Genomic DNA, 24357 nt, shown 5'->3' with positions numbered 1-24357 from the left:
TTTTGGCTTGAAACATTGCTGATAGTTTTTGTTTTGTTTTTAGAGTCAAAAAGCTTCTTTATTTTTGAGATATTTACAGCTTTTAAACTATTGAGTAAATTTTACTCTTGTGGGCAAAATGTAAGTTACATTTCTTTCTCTCTACTTAATTTCTCCAGAACTTGAAAACTATTTGTAAGCATTCTTTATTTATGGCAATACAATTATTTGTATAAGTTCAGTAAGTATCTAGTTTCCTTTGTGACAGTGTGTAATTAGATTGGTGATTTTACCAAGGCTTTGACTGTAATGACATATTTTCAGACTACTTTAAGGAATTGAGTTTGACTTACAAAGCCAATAACATCCTCTTGGGGAATCTGGCCTAATACTTTGTCCTGTACAGGGTTCCTGACCTGTGGTAACTTAAAAATGTCACTTTCTGACAGGCCCAGGAACCTTAAGTTATGTTGGGACCTTAAGAAGAGAGGAATTCATCCAATTCATACAGGTATCTGCAGGCACAGATAAATCCTTGAGTAGGCTTGGGAAGCTTTTAAAAGGTTTAATCTGAGATTCCTTATGAAAAAGTTCCAGCAAAGCCTATTTAAACAAACCTATATGGCAAATGATTATTCCGGTTGCATTGTCTGTGAATAATTAGACCAAGTAAAATAAGACTAAAACTTATTTTGCAAATAAACTTGTCCTAGTATGATTTGTCTTTGGTAAAACTGGAAAACTGAAGAGAGAAAAATTATGTTTTAGAAAAATACTATAATACACATGTTAATTTTATTTAACTTTTCATAAGTGATTTTATTATTTGTCATAAAGACTTTTTAAAATTCTTATTTTAGATTTGAGGGTACGTGTGAAGATGTGTTACTTATGTAAACACATGTCCCAGGGGTTTGTTGTACATATTATTTTATCACCCAGATATTAAGCCCAGTACCCAATAGTTATCTTTTCTGCTCCTCTCCCTCCTCCCACCCTCCCCACTCAAGTAAACCCAGTGTCTGTTATTTTCTCCTTTGTGTTCATAAGTTCTTATCATTTAGCTCCCACTTACAAGTAAGAACATGTAATATTTGATTTTCTGTTTCTGTGTTAAGTTGCTAAGGATAATAGCATCCAGCTCCATCCATGTTCCCACAAAAGACATGATCTATTCATTTTTATGGCTGCATAGTATTCCATGGTGTATATGTACCACATTTTGTTTATCCAATCTGTCATTGATAGGCATTTAGGTTGAATCCATGTATTTGCTATTGTGAATAGTGTTGCAATGAACATTCATGGGCATGTGTTTTTTATGGTGGAATGGTTTATATTCATATGGGGATATACCTAGTGATGGGATTGCTGGGGAGAATGGTAGCTCTGCTTTTAACTCTTTGAGAAATTGCTATACTGCTTTCTATAGTAGTTGAACTTACTTATATCCTCACCAACAACGTATAAGTATTCCTTTTTCTCTGCAACCTCACCAGCATCTGTTATTTTTTGACTTCTTAATAATAGCCATTCTGACTGGTGTGAGATGGTTTCTTACCTATAGCCATCTGATCTTTGACAAAGATGACAAAAACAAGCAATGAGGAAAAGACTCCCTATTCAATAAATGGTGCTGGGATAACTGGATAGCCATATGCAGAAGATTGAAGTTGGCGCTTTTTCTTACACCGTATACAAAAATCAACTTAAGATTAATTAAAGACTTAAATGTAAAACTCAATGCTATAATAACCCTGGAAGACAACATAGCCAATACCATCTTGCACATCGAAATGGGCAAAACTTTCATGACAGACAACAAAAGCAATCACAACAAAAGCAAAAACTGACAAATGGAATCTAATTAAACTTAATTGCTTCTGCACAGAAAAAAAAAAAAAAAAAAACTGTCAACAGGGTAAACAGAAATCCTACAGAATGGGGGAAAAGTTTTGCAAACTATGCATCCAACAAAAGTTTATTATCCAGCATCTATAAGAAACTTAAATAAATTTACAGGAGAAAAACAACCCCATTCAAAAGTGGGCAAAGGACATAAACAAACCCTTCTGAAAAGAAGACATATATGTGGCCATCAAGCATATGAAAAAAAGCTGAATGTCACTGATCATTAGAGAAAAGCAAATTAAAACTATACCTGTTATTAGATTCCAGCCTTGTCCATTGTTTTTGACTCTTTGTTTATGACTCCATATCTGACTGGTTCTTGAGGCTATTCACCTGGATGCCTCAAGACTTCAAGTAAATTCCATATGGACTCCTTATTTGAGGGCTCATTATTTGTCTTATGGTCCACTGTTCACTTAAGTGCTATACTAAAGCTGTGAGTAACAATATTAATCTTTATCATACAAACCTTAGGACCCCAACCAGGCACCCTGAATACATGCAGACAACTGCAAAGTGATTTCATTCTTTTCACCCCAGGCCCAGTCTCAACCCCAGCTATACTCTCCATCAGCAGAAAAAGTTAGAGCACCATCAGCCTTTTCCCATCTCTGTAGCTCCCACCTCAGGATTGAGGTGTGCTGAAACCCAAGAAGGGAATTGAAAATGCCTTTGCAAAGATTATGATGGTGAGAGAAATCTAGAATGGATGACTCTATCTTACTTCTATCCTCACAGGCTGGCTGTCTTTGCTTATTCCTGGGCGTAGGCCAAGATAACCATGGGAGCAATTTATTTTAGTTTAACTTTTAAGCAAGGATGGTAATATTCTTTCCCTAAAACTGATCCTCTCCTTGTCGTAAAATTGCCTTTGCATGACTAATAAAAGACAACAAGATTATAATTATGGGAGGGGCCTGAATTCTGCCAAGATGTAGGCATAGTATTTACAATCCCTTACTATTCAGGAGTCACGTGGCCAGAGGTCACAAGATTTGTGACTTCTCCAATTGTTCCTACAGATCTCATCACCACTAAGAACCTGAGATTAGCATTTTATTGTTTTTCAGACTGACCCTAACCAGACTTATGACTCATCACCCAACCAGTCCTGTGGCCCCCCATCCGGAGGAAGACTCAGTGCACAAGGACTGTTTTCCACATCTCTATGATTACATCCTCAACCAATCAGCAGTGACTATTTCCTAATCTCCTGCTCCCCAAACTATCCTTTAAAAACCCTAACCACTGAGCCTTTGGGGAGATTGAGTTCAGTGATAACTCCTCCTGCATGGCTGGTCTTGTGTTAATTAAATTATTTATTTACTGCAATACCATGGTCTCAGTGAATTGGTTTTGTTTGTGCAGCAGGCAGGAAGAACCCGTTTGACAATTACAATATGACATCTCTTTATCTTTAAAATAGTGGCTCTTAATACTCACTTCATAGAATTATTATAAAGAGAAAGTGAGACGGAATATTTAAAAAATACTTGTTTTATATTTAGCTCACAGTAAGCCCTCAGTAACACATCGATGTTTTACATACTAAATGCTTTTGAATGAATTAATAGATTAGTCAATCAGTGAATTCACTATTGAGGCTACAGTTAAAGTTCTTATCTTACTTCTGGAACTGTGAGCTAAGTTGCTAGTCCTTTTGGTTCTCACTTGAGGGAGAACCTCCTAGGATAAGGCAGAATATGCTTCCCCTGGTGACGCATGTAGAACTGGCCTGACATGTATTCTGCGATACACGTTCCAGAACTATTGGATGAGTTGATTTCAAAGGTAACTCATCAATATGCTAAGATGCTAAGCACATTCAGTTTGTCATTTTGTTCTTGTCATTGCCGACAACTTCCAGGGGCACAGGAGAAAGTCTGAGATTATTTACCTGCTAACCTACTATTTCATAAGGCTGTGATCATGTCTGTTGCTTCTAGGGTCTTCCTGAAGTAGCCTTCATTTGAGTGCCATCAAATTTTAGTGTCAAACACGATGCTCTTCCTAAGAGTTTGCTTTATATTGTGCCTTGCTAAAATACTGTAAGAAACTCCTTTCTAATGGCCTAATGTCAGTGAGATGTGACAAAGGATTTGACACCTCAACTGCTTCTGAAAGACAGGAACATGTGTACTATACAGCTGAAAGGTTAAGAAAGAAAAAAAAAGGGGGGGGGGGAAGCTGAATCTGAATCTGAAACATAGCAATGTCCCAAACTGAAACACTTCATGCCAACACAATACCTCCCTTCTGTGCATGTATGAACGTCAAATGCATACAAAGTACCTGTTTATCTGCTCATAGTCAGTCCATTTTACAGTCAAGCAGAAACACATTTGCTGACCCAGGGAACATAAATGACATTACCTAATGAACTGTTGCAGAATTCATTTGAATGTGGCCATCCTTTTGAAAAGTATGAATCTTTTCAGTGATTAAAGTGATTTAGACAGGAGTAGTTCAGGGTAGACAATATTAATTTAGGAATGAGTCATTATGTTCAGCGCCAGTCTGGAACCTAATGAGCTGATTCAAATTCATTTAAATCACTCAGAAAATACATACAGAGGCTGCATAATATACATAATTTGGAACTAAAAGACATTTCCTCTAAAATCCAATATATTTCAATCAGTAGAAATAAAATAAATCCACAGATTTTTTTTTCCTAAATTAGTGGACTTCTTCAGTTCTTAGGTTTTGAAATTAACTGAGACTGTGGAAGCACCTGAATCGAAAGCTTCATTTGCAAAAGAGTGAATAAAAAAGCTAATTAGTAATATTTTATTATTTACTTAAAGAAGAGGTTTACCGACCAGGATATTGTCTCAACTATTAGAGTCACTTTGGGGATTATGCTAGCAATCTTGGTCCTATTGGCAAAAAAACAAGAATGAAAAATAATTTAATAATTATGAAATTTTATAAGATATATTTATAAGACTTAATGTGCTAAAATAAAAAAGAAAATGCATCACTTTTAGTAATTTTATGCAAGGAATTATATGAGAAATAAATAGAAAAAATAAAACATTTAAAAAAATGTCTTGAGGAGTCATTATTTGCTATTCTGTATTGAAAAAGAAATGTGATGCAATGATAGATTTTCAGATACTAGTTGCTCAGGCTTGGCCATATGTGTTTTGTGGGCTTCTCTTCAATCCTATACATTATATTGATTAAAGTGAACTACCTGTGGGAATTCCAGAATCTTGACCAGAGATTATTTTGATATGGGCATGAAACACCACCCTGGTCAATGGTAATAAATGGAAGTGTTATGAAGATGTCTGGGAAATTGTCTTTATCCTTAAGAAAAACACATATCTAAAATCTCCCCCACCCACTCCATTTTTTTTTTTTTTAATTTTAGCATATGATGCTTATTAGCTAGCAGTCATTTTATAACCTTGAAGGAAGTTCACAGAGAAGCTGACTGGAAGCTCTAATATCATCAAACCAATCTGTTAACTTGTCCTGAACCTACTCTCCACCTCTGTTTCTTCTTACATAAGGCTGTAAGTTCCTGTTTCTGAAGCCAGTGTCTGAAGGGTTTAAAGATTTTGCAGCTGTACATATCCTCAGTGGTACTCAGACTTTCATAAATAAGAATTATCCGATCTTCTTCACATAAATAGTCTACTACATTGAGCAAATCTTGTATTCAGGAAGGTTTTCTTCTGTCTAGCTTCAGTATGAAGAACTTCTAAGCTTCTTTCTTTATACTGCAGGGTGATTAAAAGAATACTTTTATAAATCAAAATTTAACTTCTGCTGACTTCTAGCTTGTGGTGTTAAGTTATATAAATTTAAAGAAAGCGGTTTTTCTCAGAGTGAAATTAATTGCATTGACCTAGAGATTAACATAAGGCGATACTGAGTTTTCTCCAGGCTCAGAAAGAGAGATCAGCTATTGCTGGAATGCTAATACCACTCCCTTCATACACAGAATGTACTACTATGTTATCATCTCTCTTCTCCTACAGGGTCTAACATTTATCTTCCACTCATGAAAAGCTAATTCCCTTATTTTAAATATGCAGATAAGATTATCTACCCTGATGAGAGATGGAATGATTAGAAGGGATGTGTATGTAATATCTAGGACAATCTCTGCCTCCTAGCTGTTTAATAGAGAATGACTTTTACCACTATGAGTGAGTTTGCTAAAGCCTTTGGAGGTGAGAAAATGCCAAATCAACTTCACTCCTCTATCTGACTAAGCTCAGCACTCTCCTAGGAATATGTCCTTTGTATAGGAGCCTTGGTTTGGTTAAGGAACAAGACCTAGTGTTTCAATATTATTGTACTAAAATACATAATTACGTTAGAGTGGCTTAAATTAAGAGAGTTCTTTCTCTTAAATAGCATTCAGTCTTTGACATAGGACATGTGATCCAAGGAAGATTCCTATAAGCAAAATATGAGTCAAAGAGAGTGTGTAGTTGAAATTGAAATAGACAATGCCAAATTTCCAAGCAAAATTTATACTCTTACCATATTGGATGACTGAGTTTTTCCAGGTGTCTACCAGCACTTGTATAATCAACATTTTGTCAGTCTGTTTGGTTAAAAGTGCTGTCTCATTGTTACTTAATATATATTTTTAAAATTGTGAACGCATTAAAATGTTTAAGTATTTATTATATATTATAAAGATATCATTCATTTTTCTTATTTTCTGTAAAATTTTTCTGAAATTCTTTCCCTCCTTTTTTTCCTAAATGGGATTTGTTTCTTTTCTTATAACGTCAAGGAGTATGTATGTTTATAAATATAAAACTGGAATTAATCCTGTGTAAGCTATGTGTGCAAAAAACTACAATTTTCCCTGTTTATTATTGGTCTTTTGACTTTATGTTTGTTAGCTTTTAAAACCAATGTAGTCATCTTCACTTTCTCATTTTGTTATGGCTCTGAGTTCTCACACATTTCCCTATGTTTTCAGCCGTTCATATATAACTTATAACATTCTATTTTGGAAGTATGGTAAATTGGCTTTAATTATTCTCAATTTTTCTGCCTCAGTATGTTAATTCATCCATTTTCTTTCATTGATTTGAGGTACAAATCTTATTTTATTCTATATGTTTATATTTATTTGAATCTATTTCTGTACTTTCTGTTTTACTGAAAGTATTCTTGAAATATTAAACAAACTCTTTTAACTGAAATATTTTATAATTGACAGGATGTATCCTTGCTCCTGGTTATTCTTACTTATTCCAGTTTTTATATTTAATGTACATTCAGTTTTAATAGTTAAAGATCAAATTTATTGATTAACAGTTTTAATTGCTTCTTTAAAATTATGAATTCCATCTAGCTTCAAATTAAGTATGTTACGCCATCTATTCAAATATTCTTCATTTGCCTTAAGAATCTTAAAATCGTCTTCATATAAATTCTAGAAGTTCTTTGTGAATTGAATTATCTATCTCTTTATAACCAGTCAACATATTGAATTCCCCTCTTAGATGTAATTGCTTATTAGTTCCATCTCTGGAGTATTTAAATAAATGATCATAGTAATTTTGAAATATAGATGATTTTGCCTTTTTTGTCTTCATTTATTACTTTGAAAATTATGTCAGTAAGTATGTATTGAATTAGAAACAAATCATGACCCTAAAGGAACTTAAATTCTAGCAGAGCTTGCTTTTTTTTTTTTTTTTTTTTTTTTTTTTTTTTTTTTTTTTTTTCTTGTATAATTGCATTGGAGCACACTCCTGGAAGCTCTTCAAAGCTCTTCACTGTTAACAGTGATAAAATGTTTACTTGTTGTGTTCCGTGTTTAACAGGAATGCTCCCATTGCATAATGACAAGCATGTTGCCAACTTTTATTTTAGAATACATATCTTGGTTTGACATATATACTTACCATGTTAAAATAGCAACTGTTACTTTTTTTAAAAAGAGTTTTCATCAAGAATTGATATCGAATTTAATCAAATAACTTTCTACATCTATGGAGAGAATTGCTTTTTTCCTCTTTAAAACACTTTTAATTGGTGTCATAGCTTAATAGACATCTTAAAATTGAATAATTGGTAGTCTCTTGAAAAGAAAGTATAATCTCTGCTTACAGATATTATACGTATATGTAGCTTAACCAGCCATCTGTTGTTTAAATCCTTTGTGTCTTAAATGGACTGAATTAGCTGAGTTTCGTTAATCTTGCTAGCAACTTGTAGAAGAAACTCAAATAATCCACAGTACAAAACCCTACATATTCTAGGTCCTTATTATTTATTTATTTGTTTGTTTGTTTGTTTGTTTGTTTATGTATTTATCTTTGAGATGGAGTCTTGCTCTGTTGCCCAGGCCAGAGTGCAGTGGTGCAATGTCAGCTCACTGCAACCTCCACCTCCTGGGTTCAAACGATTCTCTTTCCTGGCTCAGCCTCTCAAGTAGCTGAGATTAAAGGTGCGTGCCATGACAGCCAACTACTTTTTGTACTTTTTGTTTGTTTGTTTGTTTTCGTAGAGATGGGGTTTCACCATGTTGGTCAGGCTGGTCTTGAACTCCTGACCTCATGATCTGCCCACCTTGGCATCTCAAAGTGCTAGGATTACAGGCATGAGCCACCATACCTGGCCTGTTCCGTATTTTGAAATAAAATCTCATCTGGCACCTAACTCATTCCTACCCTCAATAACAATGTAAATAAGACTTTTCCTCACATTTTTATGTATATCTATTTTCAAGTTTTCTTTTTCTAAGCAAACTTGGTTTCTTTGTTGTTGTTAAAAATTGGGATTCTCAGTCTACCACTCACTCGTGACCTTGTTTGTTAAATGTCATATGTTTATTTTTCACTGCATAGCTAATTGGGGCATTCAGGCTAAGAATAATACAGAAACTTTTGATTGAAAGATGTAAGGTTTGCACTATTGGATTACTTCCTGTTCCTCTAATCGGTTGGTTTCTTAGCAACCTAATTTTGGATTTCCTTTTTGATTTCCTTAACATTTTTTTTTTTTCTGGTGACTCTATCTCACTACCCCACCAAAAACTGAACCAAAACAAAACAAAACCCCAACGATGATTCTGAAATATATTTTAGTCTATGTATGATATCATCTGTCACAAGTGTGTATTTATATAAGCATATTTCACTGTATAGTATTATATTTATTTTGTTTTTAACTCAGATGCATTTTATCATATTTCTTTTGTTTTTAACTCAAATTTATTTAGTTATCAGAAGCTTATAAATGTCAGTTCTGCAAATAGTGTCCAAGATAATAAAATCTTATCTTGGTATTAGTTGTCTAATGAATTCGGTAGTACAATCTATATTCTTAACATACAGCTTGGCACAAATAATCAATTTCAGGGCTTACATAGTTCCATAGCAGTGTTTACTTCAGGTCTATCAGTATTTCTTTCTAAAACAAATTAATTTCCTGTATCTTTATTCTGAGGATAAAACAAATTCATTCTTCTCAGAATCTCCTTTTCAGTGTGTTAAGCCTTAGCATGGTAATGTTTCTCATTGTCTGAACTGCACGCTGTGGCAGACTTTAGAGATCATTTGAATTCTTCTATTTTTGGTATGGGATCTATAATATTTTGATAGTAAAACTTGGACCGGATTGTCTGGAAGATGTCCACATAGGTCATCTATTCTCTCACTAAGTATCCTGGGGGAAGAATCAGGAACTAAGACAAGAATTACTCTTATCTAGGATAACAATGTAACTAGCAATTGCATTGTAATTTACCACCTCTTGATCTCAGTTTTGTTATTTGTATAACAAGGCAGTTGAATAACGATTTGTTTTCCCTCTTGGGGCCATGAGCACAGATTGGAGCCTTAGACTGATTGGGATTGGTTGGTCCAGATTTGAATAACACTCCCTGTTCACATAGTTATGGTCCATGCTAGACCTCCTGTAGGCTCCAGGGCTGCTAGAGGATTCCTAAAAGTCTTCAACATTTGCATCGTCTTCACTTTTTACAAGCATACTACTCAAATTGCTTTTCAACAAATGCCTATATTGATATTAGGTTGAAAACAGTTTCATCATTCAATTTGTACTTTTTAAAATGTCAAGCATTTGAAAAGACCTGATTTTCAGAATGACAGCTTTTGAAGACTGGCATTTTGTAATCATTTACAAAATGTGTGTGTGTGTGTGTATGTGTGTGGCAATTTCTGCAATCCCAAAGAAGGTTATCATTCATCAAATATATCATGTACAACTTGTGTTTGTCAACCTAAAAGGAAGAAGCTGAGCCAAAATTAAGGCAAAGTATATGAGAGTTCATGTGGGCCAAGCATGAGGGTTGCAACCTGGGAGCATACATTCAAGTTGCTTCGAATATATAGTCTCCTTAGTAGCAATTACAAGTGAATTTTTAAAGAGAAAGAAGAGGCAATCCCTAAGTTATTTACCAAAACTTTCCATTAAAATGACATAAACTGTCGATTGGTTATACATTGTTTGTTTTGCAAATTCCAGGAACATGAAGATAATGGGTCAGGCTACTAGTCCGTAACAAATGACTCTAAACTATTGCTACCAGTTGTGAGTGGGTGGAGCGAGGCCATGACTAAAATCCCATACTTCTGTCATAGCATATGAAGTTTGATTTCACAGGATCTCCTCAGCTCTGAAATGGAGGTCATTAACTCTGTGATCACCTTTTATTTGCATATAACTTTGAAACTATTTTTGCCGGGCTGAGATGATTAATGACACAAAAGTGGATTTTGAAGAAACAGCTACTTCTGTGTGTAAGTTTATGAGCATTTTATAATAATGGAAGGGGATCACTTCAGAGCAACATGGAGACTTGTCCCGCATTTCACTTCCTTGTCTTCCAAATGCTATCTGAAATGACGCAACAAATAGGGGACAATAAATAAGCAAGAAGTTTTTCAGCATTTCTGGGAGGCATTGTGCAGTTGTGATAGGATGGACAGAGTTTGGAGCAGCAGCAGTTTCATACCTGCAGAAGTAAAGCCCATCTGGGAAGCAGTGATAAGATGATAAGCAGAGCTACAGAACTGGGCAAACTCAAGTCAAGAGAGAAAGAGAACAAATCTGGGATGTCAAAGGATATCATCAGATTTTCTTATGCTATTCACCAGTCCTTTCTTGACTTGATTATGGCCGAGGCAAAAGTAACTTCTTTTCTTTTTTTTTTTTTTTCTCGAGACAGAGTCTCACTCTGTTGCCAAGGCTGGAGTGCAATGGCGTGGTCTTGGCTCACTGCAACCTCTGCCTCCCAGGTTCAAGCAATTGTCCTGCCTCAGCCTCCTGAGTAGCTGGGACTGCAGGCACATACCACCACACCCGGCTAATTTTTGTATTTTTAGTTGAGACAGGGTTTCACCATGTTGGCCAGGCTATTCTTGAACTCCTGACCTCATGATCCACTCTCCTCGGCATCCCAATGTGCTAGGATTACAGACATGAACCACCGTGCCTGGCCAGCAAAAGTAACTTTTAATGATGTCACGGGAGAATCACTAACTCTTTGATGCCAGAAAAATTGAATACAAGTGAAAGAGGTACAGACAGTAAGAAAGTTACAGCCAATGTGTGGCTTACCATTAGGACAGAGAAGGGGGCAGGTTCAGATCCACTTGATGTGGATAAATTTTAACCCAACTTGTACTTGAATTTTTAAAACAATGGAAAAGTTATTTAGGAAAAAAGGAAGTCAAATGCAATTTGTAGTGGGATTGCGACGGGGGGAGCAGCCTGTGCAAATTTGGGCTGGCCTCAAATCCAATGTTAGGTGTAGCCAAGTGAGGCTCACCATATTCTAAGACACTGGTTTGGTAACTAGTCGAACACTGAACCACCTGAGGAGTTATTGAGAAAACAGACACAAACAAAAATCAATTAGTGTGTGTTTCTCAGTCCCACAGATTCTGGTTTAATTATTCTGGGGTAAAACCTGGGCTTTTAAAAGCTCCCTGGTTGATTCTAACATGTAGCTCAGTTTGAGAAACAGTTTCAAGGGAACCATGTCGAAAGCATATTATACATAGTCAAGTTGTAATTCACATATAAAATTGTCAGGTAATTTTCTTCAAATCAAAACAGCTCAAAACCAGAGCAACAAGGTAAGTTATGATACACACACACACGCACACATGCACACATACACACATACACACACAAAAATTAGCATGGATGTCCACTCATCAAGAGTTGAGAGAAAAACACTTGGTAAACATGGCTGAGAATCACTGCAATACAATGTGTAACTAGTAAGAAATCAATTCTGCAATATATTGCTGAATATATCACAAATTACTATATTATCTTTCCAATATAAACTTAAACAATAAGATAGAAACAACAACAAAAATTCTCAAAGTGGACAAGAGAAAGGAGAAAAAATGTAATCGAGTTTGTTTTCATATCTTCCTTACCCAAAAGTTAATAGATAATATTTACACTGAATAAAGAAAAAAAAAAAGAGGTTTAGATATATTGTATAAATGAATAAGAGGAACCTACAGAAAACAGTAATAACAATAACAAAAAACTGAAAGTAATAAATGAAAAAATGCTCATCATCACTCACCATCAGAGAAATGCAAATCAAAACCACAATGAGATACCATCTCACACCAGTTAGAATGGCAATCATTAAAAAGCCAGGAAACGACAGGTGCTGGAGAGGATGTGGAAAAACAGGAACACTTTTGCACTGTTGGTGGGACTGTAAAGTAGTTCAACCATTGTGGAAAACAGTGTGGTGATTCCTTAAGGATCTAGAACTAGAAATACCATTTGATCCAGCCATCCCGTTACTGGGTATATACCCAAAGGATTATAAATCATGCTGCTATAAAGACACATGCACACGTATGTTTATTGTGGCACTATTCACAATAGCAAAGACTTGGAACCAACCCAAATGTCCATCAATGACAGACTGGATTAAGAAAATGTGGCACATATACACCATGGAATACTATGCAGCCATAAAAAAGGATGAGTTCATTTCCTTTGTAAGGACTTGGATGCAGCTGGAAACCATCATTCCCAGCAAACTATCACAAGAACAGAAAACCAAACACCGCATGTTCCCACTCATAGGTGGGAATTGAACAATGAGAATACTTGGACACAGGAAGGGGAACATCACACACTGGGGCCTGTTGTGGGGTGGGGGAAGGTAGGAGGGATAGCATTAGGAGATATACCTAATGAAAATGACTAGTTAATGGGTGCAACACACCAACATGGCACATGTATACATATGTAACAAACCTACACGTTGTACACATGTACCCTAGAACTTAAAGTATAATAAAAAAAAAGTAATATGATAACTACATAAAACCAGTAAATTAAAAAAGGGAAAGGAAGACGGATGTGATTGTACTAATTTTCTCAGCTCTCCTAATGAACACTATGGTGTCCTGTCTACTGAATCAGACTAGATCGTTAAAAACATTCCCATTAAAATAGCAACCATTAGAATTTCTAAAAGGATTCTGTATGTTACAAATTGGCAGGAGGAAAAATGTTTGTTCAAACATAGGCATACCACAAAACAACTGGAGAAAAAATTATATGGTAATATGGTAGAGAGCAATGTAGCAAAAAAGTGATTTTAAAAGAAGAAAGGCAGAATTAATTCAATATATAAATATTAATATAAATGGAAAATTTGTACTCATTAAAATACCAAATTCTAATAGATCAAAATTTTAAACTAACTACATATATTGAATAAATATATATGTCTTAGAAATTTCAAGATTAAAATAATTTTAATTTTGAAAAATTAATTTTAAAAAATACATGCCTGACATATTAAACAAGATAGTTGGTATATGATAAACAGTCAATTAAGTTTATTTGGGGCATAATATATCAAATAAAATAAAAATCGAGGCCAGGTGCAGTGACTCATGCCTATAATTCCAAGCACTTTGGGAGGCCAAGGCAAGTGGATCACCTGAGGTCAGAAGTTGGAGACCAGCCTGGTCAACATGGTGAAACCCCCTTCTCTACTAAAAATACAAAAATTAGCTGGGCATGGTGGCCTGTACCTGTAATCCCAGCTGCTCAGGAGGCTGAGGCAGGAGAATTACTTGAACCTGGGAGCTAGAGGTTGCAGTGAGCTGAGATCATACCACAGCACTCCAGCCTGAGCAACAAGAGTGAAACTCTGTCTCAAAAAGAAACAAACAAAAAAAGCAAACACACCAAAGAAGAAACAAAATAAAAATAGATAATGTAAAATGATAAAGGATAAAGGTAATATACACAACTTGGACCCATTTATCGTTATCACAGTGCATATTGATTTAAATATATAACTCAGAGATCTCAAATATGGCAAGGATAAATTGACAGACATACAATGGAAGCATCCACTCATAGCATATTATAGGTATCGTGAAAATAAGATGTAGATTGTCTGAATACAATAATTAATAAGGTTGATTAGTGGATATATTTGAAAATGTTATACTTTAATGAAAGCTTTCTTTTAGCTACTTACGGGGAATTTACAAACTTATTTCTACAGAAAGCCTTAAAACAAACCTTAGTAGTCCAGCCTAATGAAATGCAGTAAGTGAATAAATTGGTAACCCAAAAAGGACCAGCTATAAAACCATAAATATCTGTGAAGATAAAAATGAAAACAAAAAATAAGTATGTTAGCCTTAAATAATGAGATTCTGAAAATATGATTAAGTTTAGAGTTTACTGAAGGGCGAACTTGAGGGTGATCACCCGTGAAGCACCAACTTCAAATTGGGTCAGTCAAATTATATAGGCAGAGACAGATACATTTTAGCAGAATTACATTTCCCACACAAGACCAGTGCATGTTACAGCAATCCTATTGGTTACAGGTTGCTACATTCCAAGGAAGATAACTTTATACTCAGTGAGTTGTGTAGTGATCAGAAGGGGCATCATCTCTGGAACCATCCGGTCTTCCTAATTATTTGCAGCAACAAAAGGCAGAAGTTGCAGCTACGTGCCACTTGACTCAGGCCACATAGCCACATTTCTCACAAGGCCCAGAATAATTTAAAGTTTCAACAGCTTTACATTTGAAACATTTAATTTCACAAGTGTATATCTTCTGACAAAGATAAAACAGAAACCACAGAAAGACATAATCATGTTTGCTGTGTATATTCTCAGAAATGTGAATTTTACAATCTTTTGCCATATATGTATGTATGTATTTTTTATAAACAAGTTTTTAGTATTAGCCTAGAAAAGAAAGCTGATCTTGGTTCCTGAGACTGAGACTTACTTTAGCAACCAACGATATTTAGGCAAGGCACTTCCAGTATCCCTTCCAGGGCTTCGCTATGTCTTATCCGCACTTCTCAAAACTCCAAGTTTCACTGATTTTCACATTCCTCCCCTTTGGACATTAGTTTTCTGCTGTTTTTCACACTCTGCTTTAATGTCACAGTGGTTTGCCTCACTTTTTTCCAAGTTCTGTTTTACTTTTTATGGCACCAAGCTAAGAGTTTCTCTTCACCGCATACTTAAAAAATGTATAGTTTAGAATAATAGACACAATTTCATAAGTACCATTTAACCTTATAGCCCTTATAGTTAGACAGTGTCATATGGTTTAAAAATAGGCATTTTAAATAAATATTCCCAGGTCAAATAAATTTACAAATTGAGCACATGTCTTCCTGAGAAACATGACAGAATCTGTAAATTGCATATCATTCCTGAGGACTACTTTATATTGGGATAATACGTGTAGTATTTTATTTTTATTTAACAGGTATACAATTAATGTTTTCACATATTAAAAATAGCAACCATTGAGAGGGAAATAAAATTTTACTAACGCCTTTCCTTTAACCCCATTCATTAGATAACAAAATACTGAAAATATTTCTGGCTTTAGTTTTTCTTTGTTTAACATTTTAAGATTATGCAATATATATATATATATATATATATATATAATATATCTTCATTCCTGATTTTTGTGTTCTAGACAAGCTTTACAATCTCGCTGCTTTAGAAAATATTCATGTGTTACTACCCACCTTCCCATTTTCTCCCTTCTACCCTCTAATCCCAATATTGTTAGATGTATTACTATTATTTTCAGAGACTGACTTCTAGTGTTAAATTCTAAATTTAATATTTATTTCTTGATTTATCAAGCTTTGAAAACACCTACTAATTTTGTGCTATAAAAGAGAATGGAATAAGGACTTTATTTATTTCATCTCTCTTCCCCCTTCCAATTACTATAAATATTGTATTTTACATTTATAAGGTTTATAGAATATACATTCTATTTCATTAAATAGCATTGAATTACTTGTGGTTTGTCTGTATTTTGATTTTCAAAAGAGAAAGCAATAATAGTATTCATAATATTATGATTATGTACATGTACATCACATTCATACAATGATGAAATTGTGTAGTTGAAACCAGGTAAAAGAAAATGCAGTCTTACATCTTACAAAATTTCAAATTGTCTATGTATTTCAGTGTGTTAGACTTTATGACTTGTGTATGTATTTCACTGTGTTGAATTACACTTTATTTTTTGCTAGCATTCCCATTCTCCATTATGTTCAATTGTCATTGTTTATTTCAGCTCATGTTACTCCTGAGTTAAATTACTTTTAATTTCATTGAAATTACATCCCGATGAATATGTTTTTAAAATGTACTTGGCCAGGAATGGTGGCTCACGCCTATAATCCTAACACTTTGGGAGGCCGAGGCAGGCAGATCATGAGGTCAGGAGATGGAGACCATCCTGGCTAACATGATAAAACCCGTCTCTACTAAAAATACAAAAATTAGCCAGGCATGGTGGCATGCATCTGTAATCCCAGCTACTTGGGAGACTGAGGCAGGAGAATCACTCGAACCCGGAAAGTGGAGGTTGCAGGGAGACAAGATCCCGCCACTGCACTCCAACCTGGGCAACAGAGCGAGACTCCTTCTCAAAACAAAACAAAACAAAACAAAACAAAACAAATGTACTTAGAGAATAATGAATGTTGTAACCTTTTTCATAAATAAAACATCTTTATTTTGCCCTCACATTTGATTGGGGATGAAACTCCAGGTTTAAAGGTGATATTTTTTCCCCTCAGAATTGAGGACTTTTAAAATTATTTTCTATATTCAGTGTTGTTAAGACAGTGTATGGCTGTTTCTATAATGTTTTCTGTGTAAATAACTTTCTGTTCCTATTTAAAAGCTTTTAGAATTTTCTTTTTATCTTTGAGGAAATGGAAATTCAATATGTGTACATATGGATAATACTTCATTAGTCCTGTTTTCCATTCAACATGCCACCTCGATTAAATAACTGTTTCTTCATTTCCAAACACTTATTTTCTATTTTTTAATTATTTCTTCTCCTCATTTTTTTTTCTCATCTCCATTTAGAATTTCCTTTAGATGAATGATGGATTAGTTGGATATTTCCCTTCATACCTCTAAATTTCTGTCGCAAGTGATCTAGTTGGAAAGTGTCAGGTAAAACCCATATAGTTACAAAACCATTTTATTTTCCATTGGAATACAGTCAAGCATAATTTCCCAGCACCCCTTTCATGTAGTTAGGATCCATGTGACCAGTTCTGGCCAAGAGTAAGCTAACTGGGGTCATGTGTGTCCCTTTTAGTACGAGTTGGTGTAAGTAGGTAGTGGTCTATCTCATTTATCTTTTCCTTTCATATTGGAAGGCTGACAGATGCCAATGAACCTTGGAAGCCAAAAGATGTTGAATGAAAGATGAAAACTGATTTGATTTCTGAGTCAGTGCTTAAAGAAGAGCTTTCCAGAAGTGCTCACTGACTTTCAGCAAGGGATGAAATTTAGGCAAAGTGGTTTTATATAGCAGCTAGTTTAATTACCTTAGCAAGTACTTCTTGCCTTGGTAATCTGGATTCTGGGAATATGACTGCATTTATATTCGATAAATAATTCAGATGTCTACTCTAAAAACGTATTTATGCAACCCATGTGTTAATTATCTTAAATGATTTTGGCAACTATAATGCTAGTTTTAAAAGTGTTTTCCTAATTCTCTGCTTGCTATTTTTCATTTCGCTATTCCTACTTTTTATGTCTGCAATAACTCCTAGCGTCTTTCAAGTTAAGATTTTGTTCCTTGAATTATTTTGTTGTTTTATTTAGCATTTATGATTCTGTTTATTCATCCCAGTCCTTCTCTCTTATTTATGTTCTTCTCTATGATTGTAATTTTTTACTGTAAAAAATCCCATTCCTAAGACACATTGAAATAAAAATTAGATTAGATTAAAATGATTGAGGAAAAATACCCAATTGTTTGGCATGAACTCTTCTCTGTCAGATTTCCCTTACTTTTTACATTTGTTAACATCAACTTTTTTTTTTTTTTTAACATTTGATCATTTGACATTTGTTGAATATTTTTATCTTTGTATTTGTTGATTCAGCTCAGAACATTTGTGGACTCAGCTCATATATATTATGTCTGGACTGAAATTCAGTGTGATTTTCCTTTAAATTTGATCTTGTCGACTCTTTATCTTCTAACTATTTGAAAACTTGAATTGCACTCCTTTCTGTTTTACAGTTGTTTTTGTTTCCTACTTAAAATAACTTTTTGCCATTACAGTGCAATTTGAGGAAAACAAGAGGGCAGACGTTTTGCCACTGAGCCAGAATTAAGGTAAGAAATGTGAGGCAGCATTTTGCATGATTACAGTTGGGCCCTATATCTATTTTAAAATATGATATTTTGTACAATGTGAATTTTGCATTATTTTTGGTAATTTAAAATATTGCAGTAAGGAATTGTGTTAAGATATTAATCAGCTTGATTAATAAGATTTTACTACTTTCTTAAATTATATACATGATATGAATACCTCATTTGCTTGATCCTGGTTCTGGTCCTGATATGTTATCATGAATCATACAGTAGGACAATATTCAATAAAAAACAAAATACTGAAGAATATATATTTCAGTGAGTGGGAGGTAGATTGTAGAGATTCTGTTTTGCAATTGTAAAAAAAAAAAAAAAAAAAAAAAAAAAAAAAAAAAAAAAAAAAAAAAAAAAAAACCTATATTTGCTACCAGAATGTGTGGCCTAGAGAACAGAGATTACCTTTGCATTTCTCCAAATAAAATTCCCATAAGTAAGAATAAGCAAGTTGGTCAGAATTTACCATTATAGCTACGATGTGAAAGATAGATTAAAATATTAAAGGGTTTAAACTCAATGACATTGCATGTGAAGATAAGCTTAATATTCTCAAGTCGATCTAATATTCCTCAACTTTTATTAAGAGCACACACATGTTTAATTAGTGCCTCAAAGATTCAGAGAACTAGAATGTCCAAGAGCCTCAAAAAATCCTCAAGTTTAAGTTAGAATTGTAGAGAAGATGAGCCAAGTTATTCAGGACACCTGGATATGAGTTTATGCAAAATTTATCCAACTGTCTTTAAAACTTTTCACTTAATGAGGCATATTATAGGGATAAAAATTACCAGGAAATGTATGATTTATTTGGAGAAGGTAGCAATCCAATTTATAAATTCCCATCTTCTAACCATCTGGAGGTGCCAGATTGGCAGGGTTTCTCGTCAGCATTCTGTATATTATGCACGCTTCACAGAGCAAGAAAGGGAATCACTCAGCATTCTCAAATACTCGAAGGATTCCTTTAAAAGGTTGATAACCAGTCTGCAATATATATTTTTTTAAATAGCTATTTGCTATTATGCATTGTTTAAGAGAAGAACTGGGGATTCACAGTATAAATTGCATTCCCTATAGATAATACCAGAGATTCAAGGATGAGGGATAACCCATTGAATATGAGGATGAATTTTCTTTATCTTTACAAACTCCTTGTCACCTGGGGCTGAGGTTAATTATAGTGATAATATGACAGTCTAGCAAAATCCACAGATTTGGGAAATTCACAAAAATTGGTAAGTTTACTATTTCTGGATTAAGCATGAGCAACACAATGAAACCTGTACGTGAGTCAGAGTGGGGAAGAAAGGAAGTAATGATAAATTGTAAGCATTCATTTTACTTTTCTAGTAGTTTTCTTGTAATATACATGGGAAGATTTCTTATCCATTAATTATGTATGTCTTTGTTGGATCTAGATTCTCCTTAACCCAACAGAAGCTACAATCTTCTGTGAAATTATTCCTCTATTTATATTATAGATCAAAATAAGTCTGAAATAAAAGCCTATAATAGAAGTCATTAAAAAAGGATGATGGATTCCACTTATTCCAAATTAAATAAAAAACTGGAATGCAACATATGAATTAAAGAGTATTTTGTTTTAGAGTGAAATACCACCTTCGGACTTTCTAAGCCAAGAAGGTACAAGATACAGCTAAATATTTGCTGATAAAACATTCAGTTCTGAGATTTTCCACAGAAGCCCAATTCTGGATTTTTAACAATGGCAAAAAACAAATTATTTAGTTATTATTCTAATGTGAGTGAATCTGAATTGAAAAGTAAGAAGCTCAAAACCAAAGATGTAATGATTCTTAAAAAAGTAGGATCTATTGAGAATTCCCATGCCATGGAAAATAAACGCTCCTAATACCTTTAGGATCTATCAGGACAATTAAGCTGAATGAAATGACTATGACTTTAAATGTAGAAAGAAGAAAATGAAATTTGAGATCTGCTTTAGGAAGGAAAAAACAATAAATAAAAAATCATAAGGCCCTGATTCTGAGTAACAAGCTGTGTATAACTTCAAAATACTAAACGGATAACCAAGAAAACCAAGAACAGTAAAAAGATGGTTTCTGCCTTTAACATTTAAAGTCAGTTCCGTTTTGTTTTAGTGTTGAAAAACTCAGTTTTCATTGAATAGAAATTTCAGTTGGGAACTGTTTTTGAATATTCTGTGTACATTAAGAAATGACTCAGGTTGCTTTTAATATTTCCAAAGCTTGAAGCGGAAGACTTACTCTGAATCCTGCAAGTAAAGCTGGGAAGCCTGTCTTTACAGGTGCTCTGCTGTATGATCCAGAAGAGATGGAGGAGTGGATTATTAGGAAAATGAGCTAAATTAAAGCTTGGCTTCATTGGTAAATTTACCCAAGTCCAAATAATATTTAGGTTGAAAGCCAAATGAAAGCATGGGTTAATTGAAACAACAAAGAAATTGAACATGAAATAAGTGAGTCTAAAGCAGGAAGTAAAGTATAGATTTATGTATATTTTGTGAGAAGCATACAGATATTATTATTCTTTTTTAAATGCTCTCATAATACCTGGTCGAGGAAAAGCAGTTACCGATACAAAGGAATTTATATGAAATTTTATGTCAAAAAAGGAGGGTGACTTCCCTTCTCCAGTCTCCAGAACATAATATCTATTCCGTCACTCTTCTTTTTTGTAAACATTTCATGCATAATGACTTTCACTTCCCTTCACTGGAGTCATGATATGTTCAGAACACATCTCCCTGGAGCTAAGAATCATATTTTTTTCCTAACATGCATTGTGCATGGAATCAGGCGTCAGAGACTGCATGATTGATGTTAGAGTACAGGATATCTCCTTTTACAGAAGAACATCTTTTAGAAAGTTTGTATCAACTTGCTGTGTGTGTGTGTGTGGTGGTGGTGTGTGTGTGTGTGTGTGTGAGAGAGAGATTTATGTTTCTCTGGTTCCCCTGTGATAATAAGACCCAGGAGAACAAATGTATGTACTATTTATCTTTTTTATCACCAGCATCACCAACCAAAGTATTCTTCATGTGATTGCCGTTTATAAATGTTTATTGGACTAAAAAAATGATGGGTACTTACTAATAAGATAAAAGGAGAAAAGAAGGATTTTTAAATCTAATTATTTAAAAAATCAAATGGCTATACAGTAAGTATAAGAGAGGAAACAGTCTGCATTTATCATTAAAAATTTAAGTTTATATGTTGGGTGATAAAGTCTGCTGAGCTAGACAGTCAAATCAAAGTCTGTAATATTTCCATTCTTCGGTATGTATATGTAGAAAGGGTCACTTGACAAAATAAAGCCAAATAATTTCAGCACTCAGATATAAAATCATGGGAAGGGAAGAAGAAAACTTACAAGAAAAATAAGGCTAAAGGAGAATAAGTTGCGAGTGTGTCTATACATCATGAAAGGAGAGATAGCAGTTGTCTTCAACAGTTAATAACATGAGGAGATATTTTCCTTTATGTGATTATTGAAAAAGTTTTCTGTATTGAATGCCTATAATGTGACATGCTGATTTTCAGGGATTTTCCTAGCAGAGCTCACAGTCCAGCCAAGGCATGAAAATAATAAACAGCTAATCTAGTGTCATGTGACAAGTACCATAAAGGTGAGTGCGGTGAAGTAAACCTGGAGCAGAACAGCTGACTTGTTGGAGAGGGAGTCTTAAGTGAGATGTGAAGAGAGTATATCTTACCAGGTGAAGAGGGCAGGGGCTAAGGATAATAGCAGGAGTAGAGATGGTGCCTTGTGGTACATATTGTTTAATTAATTCATTGTTGGATTCTGGTCATAAGATCACATGTTTTCCAAAATAATTTGTTTCCTTAGACTGGCGGTAATATCTAGGGTGTCTTAGAAAGGAGTCTGCTTGGTTTTGGTTTATCAGCAATTTACTATAAAGCAGATTGTTTCCTATCCCTCTGTGCCTTTGCACATGGGCTTTATTCTCTATTTTGTAAATGTTTCAATATATTTCAAACAATATATTTCAAACAATAATATTGAAGGCAAGTGGGTTTTCATAACAACCACTTTAGAATACCATTGTTAAGAGTACAGGCTAGGCCGGGCGCCGTGGCTCAAGCCTGTAATCCCAGCACTTTGGGAGGCCGAGACGGGCGGATCACGAGGTCAGGAGATCAAGACCATCCTGGCTAACACGGTGAAACCCCGTCTCTACTAAAAAATGCAAAAAACTAGCTGGGTGAGGTGGCGGGTGCCTGTAGTCCCAGCTACTGGGGAGGCTGAGGCAGGAGAATGGCGTGAACCTGGGAGGTGGAGCTTTCAGTGAGCTGAGATCTGGCCACTGCACTCCAGCCTGGGTGACACAGCGAGACTCTGTCTCAAAAAAAAATAAAAAAATAAAAAAAAAATTAAAAAAAAAAAAAAAAAGAGTACAGGCTTTGAATACAGAGAGACTTCTGCCACAAATATGCAGAATTTGGTAGTGATCTAGAGCTAATTTTCCTAATCAGAAAAGATGCACAATATATGATTTACAGAGCTGTTGTTAGGGTTAATTATTATGTGAACATTATTATTAGGTTTATTCAAATCATAAGAATGTTTCTACTTGATAGAAATTTTTAAACCATAGCATAACTGGCAAATATTTTCTAAAGATACTGGACATAAAATGTTACACGAGAAAAATTACTAAAAACATGTCTATTTTCAAAAAGAATTTAACACCTTTAGATTGGTGATAAATTATTACCAACTAGAAGGCCAAGTTAACTGTGATGCAGTTAGGGTGATATTCTTCTTCACTCAAGGATTTAAAACCCTTAGTTATAACCCTTCTCGATAAGAGAAAGATGCTCATCTTACAAAACTGATCTGGGACTTCTTTGACAGAGTACATGATGATATATTTAAGTTGTGAATAGTGAAAGGAGATATCATTACTTTACTCTTATGGGTGAATTAGGGAGTCAAAAATAACCTTCAGAAGAATGTAGAGGAACTAGGAAAAACCAAATCCAAATAGTAGGCAAAGTAGAAGTGGAGAAGTTGGGAGCAATATGACCAAGATAGGAAGCCTTTGGAATGAGCATTTACTGAATTCAAAACTATGCTATGTAGAGCCTCAATAAGGGAAGAAGAGGTGAAATAAATCAGGAGTGTGAAATTAAGAGACGATGACAAGCAGGGCAATTTTCACTTGGCTACAAATTAGAAACAACCAACAGTGGGGTGGGGCTCCTAGAATGGAGGCATGAGGAGCTCGGCAGGCCCTTGCCCCAGTATAACAGTGATTTAATTGGTGAAAATCATAAAAAGCAATCATTTAAAATTTCTGAACAAGCACACAGTAAACAGAGAAACAATTACTCAAGAAAATTGACTATAATGTCGGTAAGAACACTAGATATCTGTAATATTGGGGCCACAACACACTCCGTTCCCCTGACTCCCATGTTTCTCCCGCTCTTCTGTGGGCTCCCTCAAAGTACATTGAAACTTGATGTATTTTTTCTCTCTCAGTTTCCTGTTTTCCTTCAATGGCTAATGCAGTGTTAAGCCCTTGTTATACATAACTAAATTTGTTGAACAAAAAATAAATGTAAGAATGACTACTTGGTTGGGAAGCCACCTGACATTTCCATGGGTTACTTTAACACAGGCCTTAAGTTTTGTGATAAGCACATGGAGCAGTAACCTGAAATAATATTGCTCAAAAGTGCCATTTTTTACTTAATTTCTGCTCATTGACAGTTATTTAATAGAAA

General features: G+C 34.5%; 1 long non-coding RNA gene across 1 annotated transcript in view; it reads left to right on the top strand.

The window, feature by feature from the left end:
• Nucleotides 1–24357, top strand: part of LOC104682838 — a 557507-nt gene that overhangs the window by 84891 nt on the left and 448259 nt on the right. Inside the window, exon 2 of the long non-coding RNA XR_750739.1 lies at nucleotides 18509–18562. This is a non-coding gene — a long non-coding RNA (uncharacterized LOC104682838). The remainder of the gene's footprint in view (nucleotides 1–18508; nucleotides 18563–24357) is intronic.

Source organism: Rhinopithecus roxellana, chromosome 1 (genome assembly GCF_007565055.1).
Source record: "Rhinopithecus roxellana isolate Shanxi Qingling chromosome 1, ASM756505v1, whole genome shotgun sequence".
Taxonomy (NCBI): Eukaryota; Metazoa; Chordata; class Mammalia; order Primates; family Cercopithecidae; genus Rhinopithecus; species Rhinopithecus roxellana.
This window is presented reverse-complemented; position numbering and strand designations above follow the sequence as displayed.